Here is a 9,267-nt window from a genome sequence, read left to right on the forward strand (position 1 = left end):
TTGAGCAAGAAGATATGTATTCATTACATGTTGATGATTTATGATGAATTGTTCTGAAAGTGATTTTTTTCATTTAACATTTACAAATGCATAACTTGTGTGTAATTCTGCTATCTTTCACTACCTCTAGTTAATTGTAAAATGTTGGTAGCATTGAAAATAGTGAAATGGGGATCAATGAAGTTGAGGAAGTTATTTCACTTCTCAGTGGCTTCTTATGATGATCTATAGGTAACAGATTGAGACTCAAATTTAAGACGTTTTGGAATTCTGATCACCTGTTTGAGATTCCATAAACTATTTTGTATAAGTCGTTGTATAAATACAACGATATTGTATGGACAATACATTAAATCTAATTTAAAAACAGAAGAAAGAGGAATATTTTTCGCACTGAATAAGTATTAGAATTATTGAAATCCGGTCCTGTTTTAGTAGTATTTCACACGTTTCCTAACAAAATCCGGAACTCATTCATATAAAAACTTGCGCACAATAGCCATTATCAGTACCTACGTAAACAATCTTCAAATTCTACTTTGTGATTTCATTTCAACATGATAGCTATTATAACCCTAGTTTGTTTCGTCAGCGTTGTCGTTGGAGATACCGATTCTACAAGTTGCAGTCTCCCAGCGGATTGTGATCGTCTTAAATGTCCAATTCCATCATGTGCTCTAGGTTCCTTATACAGTGAAAATGACCCTTGTGTGTGCTGTCCCAGATGTTTGGGGATAAAGAGTAAGTTCATCAGTGCAAGAATACTTTTAGGGCAAAAAGGTTACATCGAGGTATATACTGACCGATAGATAATTTTGTACTCTTTAGAGTGATGCTGTTTAATTTTTTCCAATTTTTAATTTTTTGTCTCTTCAGCTTATAAGTATATAATGTCGGTAAGCGATTTCTGTCCAATTTTTCTCTATGAATTCATACAGGGTGATAATTAAGTATGTACCATAAATTTAACAGACGATTCTTTAGGTAATTTTAAGACGAAATGTTCATATAAACATGGGTCCGTAAATCCTTCGTTCTCAAGATACAGGGTGTTAAAATGAAAATAAAAAAAGTTATTCGTAAATATCTTAAATACCCTTTACCTAATTTGGTTGTAATTTGGCAATAGTATTCCTAACATTGAGGAGCTAATTTAGCCTGAACTTGATTCAATTTATTAAGTCCAGTGGCGTCTCGAGCGGGATTTGAACGAATATTTTTGACTTAAAAATGTACGCCACTGACTTTTGTGCAATTTTTATTATTTCTTTAGATTAAGCAATTAGAAATACAACTTTTCTCATGAATTTTTTTCGTATCTTGCTTAGTTCTTATGAAAAAAAAGTCGACCTAATTGAATATCCCTGGACCTCACAAGGAATAATATGGGGGATTAAATGTTTCTTTTGGAAATAATTATCTTTACAATTTTTCATTACTAATTATGTAACAATAACAACAAATATTAAATAACATTAACATCTGGACTAACGAATTACACTAAATTAAGTCTTTTCTCTTCTTCGATTGACGACTTGTTTATTTTGTGGAAATTTATGTTCACTGAGGATACACTACAAAAACACACTTTTGTCTATTTTCCACTATATTTCTTTATTCTTGACCGGTTTCGGCTATTATACCATTTTCAAAACTAACTGATTACATTTAAATCTGAGTAATTTATACCTATGTTGCTTATTCTATCATAAATGATTTGATGTACCTGATATACCTGATACCCGGTACCTGCGTTTCATATACCTGTAAAATCCATGAACATAACAAAGCTTTCAATATAATGTAGGTTTTGGGATCTGGATTATAGGTTCAGGAGAGGACTATTATTTAAATCAAGTTGTTCGTTGAGGACAATAGAATTGGGATTTTTCTTTGACCTGTTTATTTCCATAGATTCCAACAGATTCATCATTTTCCCTTTTTCGCATGTGTGTAGGATCTTTAAATTATCTTTATCTATTTTATGTTTCGAATTTTGAAGACGTTCGTACATTAATGATTTTTTATCCGAAATGACATGTTCGTGGTACCTTGTATCAAAATTTCTCCCAGTTTGGCCTGTATATATGGCGGGGCATTCACCACATTCAATTCGATATAAATTAAGTATTGAAGCCGAAAGAGGCTTCAATACAACCATCTAGCCGTCGCATCATTGAATTTCGCACTCTTCTGAAAATACCATAAATAATAATCAAGGGTTGCCTTGACAACTGTCAAGTTGACAACAACTTGACAGTTGTTGTCAACTTTATAAGCTTTTAATTTATAATTGTTATAAAAAGTGTGTTCAGTGGTTATTTTTCGAACCATTTTTGTAAAACATGGTTCAATTTACTAACAGTGAAATGGCAGATATGCATTTCTGTTATGGAATGGCTCACGGAAACTCGAATGCTGCAAGACGCATTTACCATGAAATATTTCCTCAGCGTGTAGTGCCTAATAGAAGAACTTTTGTACGTCTCCATGCACGACTTTCTGAAACAGGCAGCTTTAAAAGATCGACGCTTGTCATTGGGAGGCCTGCAACGGTACGAACAGTTCAAATTGAAGAAGCTGTTTTAAATGAGATTGAAGTAAATCCTCATACCAGTACTCGGAAAATAGCTGAAGAACTGAATATTACCCATGTCACAGTGTGGTAGATTTTAAGAGCCCAGCAGCTATAACCCTATCACATGCAACGTGTGCAAGCTCTATTGCCCAGAGATTTGCCTGTAAGACTAGCTTTTTCTAATTGGGTACGCGGTAAAATAAGAAGAAATTCAGATTCTTAAGTCGAATAGAGTTTACAGATGAAGCTCGTTTTTCTCGCAATTCAATTATTAACTTCCACAACAATCACATTTGGGCCGAAAACAATCCACACGCCTTGATAGAAAATAATTTTCAAGAACAGTTTTTTTTTAATATTTGGGTTGTCGGTGACCATCTCATAGGGCCTCACTTCCTTCCAGCTAGACTTAATGGAGAAGAATACCAAAGGTTTTTAGAATTTGTTTCACCTGGACTTTTAGAAGAAATTCCAGTCATGGAAATATTCCGTATATGGTACATGCACGATGGTGCTCCACCACACTTTAGTGTAATGCTACGGTAATTTTTGGATTAAAATTACCATAATCGCTGGATTGGGAGAGCAGGCCCACACCCATGGCCACCTTACTCGCCCGAAATGAACCCCTTAGATTGTTTTCTGTGGGGACACCTTGAAGCGTTGATATACAAAATTGCTGTTCAAAGCGAAGAGGATTTACGGAATAAAATCATCAATTCATGTGACATAATAAAAAATACACTAGGTATTTTCAGAAGAGTGCGAGGCAAAAAGAGACAAAAAAGTTGTATTTCTAATTGCTTAATCCAAAGAAATAATAAAAATTGCACAAAAGTCAGTGGCGTACATTTCTAAGTCAAAAATATTCGTTCAAATCCCGCTCGAGACGCGACAATAAATTGAATCACGTTCGGGCTAAATTAGCTCCTTAATTTTATAATTACCATTGCCAAATTACAACAAAATTAGGTAAAGGATATTTAAGATATTTACGAATAACTTTTTTTTTATTTTTATTTTAACACCCTGTATCTTGAGATCGAAGGATTTGCGGAACCATGTTTATATGAATATTTCGTCTTAAAAATACCTAAAGAAACATCAGTTAAATTTATGGTACATACTTAATTAACACCCTGTATTGAACCAAAGTGCTGCCGAAACATTCCGAAAAACCAAAGACGCATTTTGCAATGATAGTGTTAATAAACGCAATGTTCACGTCGGTTTGCGAAATTTCATACGGGAGATTTTAGCCTCAAAGATGAGCCCCGAATTGGTCGACCTAGAGTAATCCAGTACGAAGACGAGGACCCTGGTGGGGACTCACCCATCACAAACGGTGCGTGAGATGGCGGAAGAATTGCGCGTCAGCGGTTTTTGATGGTTTGAAACGTATTGGAAAGGTTGAAAAGCTCGAAACGATCGACAGAAGTTGTCACGTTTGAATGTCTGTTGTTCTTTGCTTTTGCTTTTGGATCGGATCATCACGTATGATGAAAAGTGGATCCTCTACGACAACAGGAGACGTTCAGGATAGTGGTTGGGCACCAGTAAGCCACCCAGGCAGTTTCAAAGGCGAAAACTTACCAAAAAGATCATGGTGACTGTATGGCAATCATCCACTGGTATGATTCACTATAACTTTCTGCAACCGAACCAAACCATCACAGCAGAGTCCTATTTTTCTGACCTCAACCGTTTGCACCATCAAAGGAAGTACAGTTTTCTATTCAGAAACTATAAAAATAGACGTTTGCGAAAATATCACACAACCCCGTCTTCCCAAACAACAAAGATAATTGTTGATTATAAGGACAAATCTATTGTTTGAACTGAAAGAGGAACATTTTCAAGAAAAAGGCGTTTTTGTCTTTCTAGTTCTTCATCTTTCTTCATCAGTAATAGCTTAGTATACAGATAATTATCTTTATACTATGGTGATAGTATATATAATGAAAATTTCAAAAGAATATTTATATCATAGAAAAATTATATAAATATTATTTGAACAATAATCGACGAATTTCTACTCTTTCAGTTTTTTTGAAAAATCTTAGAGAAATTAATGCATATTAGGCTTTAAAATTATCTTCAAAATAATAACCACCTCGCAGAACGAGGGTTACAGAAACATCAGTGATACATAGATTCATAGATATAGAGATAGTTTTTTATTTCCAACAGGTATAAGTACACCCAATAACCGGAAATGTATAAACTAGATAAATGTTTATAACAAATGTATATAAACCACATATCAGATTGAAATTATTGAAAATGATTAAGACAGGTGATCTCTTTAATATATATGTTCTAGCAGGATCACAGTAAATACCTTTGCATGCCTACTATTCAGTCGAGGTACATTTAATGGAATTTTTGCTAGCTGAAATTCACAGCTTATGTTATTATGTACTCAGTAAATTATGAAGCAATGTTATTGTTAGAATGCCACGTGCCACGTCTGGTATTTAGTGAGATGAAATTGCTTTTATTGAGAAGTATTGAGTAATCAATGTTGTGGTGATGGATGTAGTATCAAAAATTCAAATTAAAATTAATAAAAATGAACATTTTTATGAAGCTATCTCATTTCTATTCGTGGATGAATATTTTCAATTCTACATTCTATATAAATAAATAAAAAACTTCTCTACGTGATGATCATTTGAATCGTTTCTTTTTCAGAAGAGGGTGAGAAGTGTGGTGGAAGATTTTCCGATGACGTTTGTGACAGTGGCTTGGAATGTATAGACGGAATTTGTCAATAAAGATCCTGATTCACATTTACGATTATCACAGTGACTCATGAAGCATTCGAAAATAAACAGAATGATAAAAACAGTTGTTTGATTATAATTATTTCACGTTTCCCGTGTAATTTTTTTGGTTCGAAAATGATCGAGGGGTGGATGAAATAAAGTTTAAAAAAAGACGTACTGAGAAAGGATATTCATTGATTCATATATTTATATCTTTACATCGATTTTATTTTTCAAGTGGACAACAACAAACAAAAATGCGACGTTACGCTAGTTGCACACACACCGATTTTGGACGGCCAGTATAAAATCGGCCGATATTTTATTGGTAGCGGGTGCTTGCACACTCACCGGATTTTTATCGGTAAAACAATCAGTTGCTTTGTTGTTGTAATTAGCGCGCACTACCAAAACGAAGTTAATGCGTAGTAACTACAAATTCACCGAGCATTCGAGACTGGAATGGTCGGTAAAAAAACCGGTGAGTATGCAAGAGTGTATTTAGTCATGTACGCCACTACTTCCCGGAACTGCCGACGATACAGTGGCAGTGGACAGCTGCTCACCGGTATTTTACCGGCGACGATCACCGGTAGGCATGTGTGCAAGGTCCGGTTCCCACATGTGGTTCACTATTGGAATTTGGACGACCGGTACAAAGTCGGCCGTGTGTGTGTGTGTGTGTGTGTGTGTGCAACTAGCGTTAGCCATCGAATTAATTCACTACATCTATGTATGTGTATATATGTGTATATGTGTATATTTAGAGGTGATTCTGTGTTCAATCTCCAACTCTTTTTATCTTTACTAGCCTGTAGTACAACTGACTTACCATATATACCCAAGTGTATAAAAAATGGTGAATAAATATTATTATTATTATTATTATACTATTATCTAACGCTAGTTGCACACACACCGATTTTGGACGGCCGACTTTGTACTGGTCGTCCAAATTCCAATAGTGAACCACATGTGGGAACGGAACCTTGCACACATGCCGACCGGTGATCGTCGCCGGTAAAATAACGGTGAGCAGCCGTCCACTGCCACTGTATCGCCGGCAGTACCGGGAAGTAGTGGCGTACATGACTAACTACACTCTTGCATACTCACTGGTTTTTTACGACCATTCCAGTCTCGAATGCTCGGTGAAATTGTAGTTACTACGCATTAACTTCGTTTTGGTAGTGCGTGCTAATTACGACAACAAAGCAACTGATTGTTTGACCGGCCAAAATCCGGTGAGTATGCAAGCACCCGCTACCAATAAAATATCGACCGATTTTATACTGGCCATCCAAAATCGGTGTGTGTGCAACTAGCGTAACGGAAACGGAATAGCGATGGCCGCTGGAGTTCATTTTCACGAGCGATAGGTAGTTTTAATTTCCCTATAACTCCTAAGATCTTATTTTGACTCGTATGGTGCAAAGGGTAATTAGATTTGTTTGAAGGTGGTTGACAATGTTTCGTGGTGTATTTCATCAGTTGGGACTTCAATTGTCTAATATAATATAAATTGATTTGAAATCCCTGAAAGAATCTGTAAAAATTAAAAAAGATTAACCGAAAAATAACAATTTTATTGAACAAAAACCTGAAAATTACAAAAAAATAGCATACAAGCAACAACCAAAACAATAAAAAAATTGAATAAGTATACAAGCTGAAAATTAAAAATTATTATTAACAAGAAATGAAAATTAAAAGATTTCAAACCAAGTTACGGCACCAGTTTCGATTGTTAGTAACTGTAATGTTTAATGTATGAGTTTGAAAATGTCCTTGCAGGACGAAACTGCAGTAACGTTAGTTACAAATAAAAGTGGTTAAGAACATAGAAAGTTTCAATTCTCTTTTCTTCATTTTTAACGCTCATTTGAATGATATAAGTATGGAATGTAAGAGCGATTTAACAGTGTATTTTCATTGTTTATATTGAAAGTCGCCTTTTATTTTCGGATGATATTTGTTTCTACTTCAATGTACACTCATCTGTTTTTTTCTGAAATTAATAAAGATATTATCATTATTGTTCCCTAAGGCTGCGCTGCCTATCCCCCGAAGCCCCGATACATTCGGGAGGGCGCGCCAGCATTATCAACCATTGGGTCCGAGAATAATGTGTCCTAAGCAAGTGAGCCAAGAATGACAGTATCTGCATCTTTCCGGCTAAGATTTCTGCCTTAGCGCGGCGAACCAGCACGATCTTGAGATTCAAAAGTAGAGAGGACTCCACCAATAATCAAAACAACCATTTCCACCTCTTTTCGGACGATATTCGTCTCATAAGGAGCTGAAAACTCCATGACAAATATTGTTTCGCTCTGATGGTCGAGAAGAATTATATCAAGCTTATTGGCTTATATGAACCAGAGGGTGGGGAACGAATAGTTCCAATACATTCGGCATTTCTCGTTCCCTGAATCGGATTCGATATCCCCCGGGCGTCGTAGGGCAACACCGGTGTCTCGTCAATACCGTAAAAGAACCGCGATATGTCGCATATGCTTGACATGCTGACAGTAAGAGCATTAGTGTCACAGTCGCCTTGCGGCAGGCCCTACCCCGTGTGTCAGGAACCTCTATACCCATCACGCGACTACGGTAGACTAATATGTTGACAACAACATCCTGACAGGGCATGATGAACCCCTCAGTTTCCGTCTTCGTGTGTAGAAGATGCTCGTCATCGGTGTGTAATTCTTAGGAATCGACAAATTTCCGCTTTTGGGGATGAGAACGGCCTGCCCCTCGACAAATCAATCTAAAATCGGCTGCAGTCCGTCCAGCCATGAGTTGAATACTCTGGCCAGATGGCGGTGTGTGCTTGGTTGGTTTTTCCACCAATGAGTGTTCAGCCCATCTGGGCCTGCAGCAGCAAAGTTTTTGGAACCTACAAGAGCTGTTCGAACGTCATCCTGGGTTAACGTGTTGCGCAGTTCATTGAGTCTAGGATGGCGAAGCTCCCTACTGAAAGTTTTGAGCTGCGCTAGGGCTAGAGTGTCTAAGTCGAGTGACAGAGGGTATTCATAGATGCTCTTCAGAAGGATTTCGCTTAATCAGCGGTCGGCCGATAATACATAACACGCGGAGGCTATTAAAAAAAGCGAGAAGGTTTCTCGCGGAACCTGAGGTTTTCCGCGATACTTCTCGCTCGCCTCACTAGTGATCTTAGCAGCCACCAGCATTCGTATCCTATCAAGGCAGTGCTATTTGGTGGTCAGCAGCGCGCCTTGACTCAAAGAGTGATGGATACCCCGTTGTTTGGCGGCTATTCGCCGCACTGCGGGCTCAAAGGTCATGTTGGCCGCCCTGTAATCCATCACACATTGAAAACAAAACGCGTGTTGTCTTTCATCTTGTGTACCCGCCGTTCAATCGTCCGAACTGCAAGGCGGGGATTGGTTTTCTTGATTTGGAAAGCGTTTGGACGGGGCTGTACAGGGTTATGTTCAATTGCCAGTTGTCAGTCTCATCTGTTACAACACTATGAGACACTGCATCCAAACAAAACAGTTCTTGTGGCTTCAGCGGCCTTATTGTGTGGAGCGCCCTGCGTGTTACTTTTTTCGGAGGTATTCCACACTTTTTTGTATAAAGTTGAAGAAATAAAGGGATATGCCACCGCCATAACTTACTCTGACTTACACCTTAAGGACAGTTAAGACCAACAATGCATTCGTGATTCAACCTAGAACCACTGATGAAACATATGGCGGATCGAAACAGATTTGTTCGGTGTTGGGTCATAAATGTGTTGTCTCTGATTTCAGCAAGAAAATAAGCTCACAGATGGTAACAAACTTCAAAACAATGAAATTAGCAAATCAGTCAGTTGAAACGGCCTTGGCGATCCTTGATCTTTATTTCATGAAAGTGAATGGACATACATACTTGAATGATCAATTACAATTG

At 37.3% G+C, this 9,267-nt stretch overlaps 1 long non-coding RNA gene across 1 annotated transcript; it reads left to right on the forward strand.

The window, feature by feature from the left end:
* The first annotated feature begins 463 nt into the window (after positions 1-463).
* Positions 464-5,428, forward strand: LOC111502201 (uncharacterized). The gene is made up of 2 exons (XR_002721699.2): positions 464-741; positions 5,273-5,428. It is a non-coding gene; the product is annotated as an uncharacterized lncRNA (long non-coding RNA).
* Positions 5,429-9,267: the final 3,839 nt, after the last annotated feature.

Source organism: Leptinotarsa decemlineata, unplaced genomic scaffold, assembly GCF_025532065.1.
Source record: "Leptinotarsa decemlineata unplaced genomic scaffold, Ldec_3_MD MMD2_tig00026328_RagTag_RagTag, whole genome shotgun sequence".
NCBI lineage: Eukaryota > Metazoa > Arthropoda > Insecta > Coleoptera > Chrysomelidae > Leptinotarsa > Leptinotarsa decemlineata.